This window comes from Phaethon aethereus, assembly GCF_964289735.1.
Source record: "Phaethon aethereus genome assembly, chromosome: 26".
Classification (NCBI taxonomy): domain Eukaryota; kingdom Metazoa; phylum Chordata; class Aves; order Phaethontiformes; family Phaethontidae; genus Phaethon; species Phaethon aethereus.
Window position 1 is genome coordinate 5,625,246 of NC_138602.1, and position 1,577 is coordinate 5,626,822.

Below are 1,577 nucleotides of genomic sequence, written 5' to 3' on the forward strand. Positions count from 1 at the left end.
CGCGTTCCCGTCGTCCGGCTGCGCAGACATCCCACCACGCCGAGCAGCGGCTGCGTGACCCCAGTGCCAGGCAGTCCCTGAGTCCCAGTGCCAGGCAGCCCCCCGACCCCAGTGCCAGGCAGCCCCCGACCCCAGTGCCAGGCAGTCCCTGAGTCCCAGTGCCAGGCAGCCCCTGACCCCAGTGCCAGGCAGCCCCCGACCCCAGTGCCAGGCAGCCCCCGACCCCAGTGCCAGGCAGCCCCTGACCCCAGCGCCAGGCAGCCCCTGACCCCAGTGCCAGGCAGCCCCCGACCCCAGCGCCAGGCAGCCCCCGACCCCAGCGCCAGGCAGCCCCTGACCCCCAGTGCCAGGCAGCCCCCGACCCCAGCGCCAGGCAGCCCCCGACCCCAGCGCCAGGCAGCCCCTGACCCCCAGCGCCAGGCAGCCCCCGACCCCAGCGCCAGGCAGCCCCTGACCCCCAGTGCCAGGCAGCCCCCGACCCCAGTGCCAGGCAGCCCCCGACCCCAGCGCCAGGCAGCCCCCGACCCCAGCGCCAGGCAGCCCCTGACCCCCAGCGCCAGGCAGCCCCCGACCCCAGCGCCAGGCAGCCCCTGACCCCCAGTGCCAGGCAGCCCCCGACCCCAGTGCCAGGCAGCCCCCGACCCCAGCGCCAGGCAGCCCCTGACCCCCAGTGCCAGGCAGCCCCCGACCCCAGCGCCAGGCAGCCCCCGACCCCAGCGCCAGGCAGCCCCTGACCCCCAGCGCCAGGCAGCCCCCGACCCCAGCGCCAGGCAGCCCCCGACCCCAGCGCCAGGCAGCCCCTGACCCCCAGTGCCAGGCAGCCCCCGACCCCAGTGCCAGGCAGCCCCCGACCCCAGCGCCAGGCAGCCCCTGACCCCCAGCGCCAGGCAGCCCCCGACCCCAGTGCCAGGCAGCCCCCGACCCCAGTGCCAGGCAGCCCCCGACCCCAGCGCCAGGCAGCCCCTGACCCCCAGTGCCAGGCAGCCCCCAACCCCAGCGCCAGGCAGCCCCTGACCCCAGCGCCAGGCAGCCCCTGACCCCCAGTGCCAGGCAGCCTCTGACACCCGGTGCCAGTGACCCACTGGCCCCAGGGACACCAGCGAGGCAGGGTCCCTCTGCGGGGGCGGCTTCGGCCCCACAGTGGGCAGCACGAGGCAGGAAGGGGTCGGACCACGCGGGCAGGAGGAGGGCATCGTGGCATGGCCGGCTCCGGAGGTGGCCGAGTCTGGCTCAAACTAGGGATTTTCCACAGGGAGAGCGGCTTAATCGCAGCTTCCAGGGATTCGGGATTTAGACGTTAAATACGCTGGGAGATTTCTGCCCACTTAGGGCCAAAAATGGAACAAAGGCAACATGTGGTGGCCGTGGCTGTGGCGTGGGGCCACACTGAGGCCAGATGGGGCTGTGGGTGGGTGGGCGGTGGGGGGTAGGCAGCAGGCTGGGCTGTGGGGCACAGGGCACAGGACATGGGGTACAGGGTTGGGCTCAGTCGGGACCGGGATCCACTGCAAGTGTGGGGCAGCAAAGGCAGGGGAGGAGAGGGCAGGGAAGCCCCTGGGGAGCAAAGGGAGTAGCAC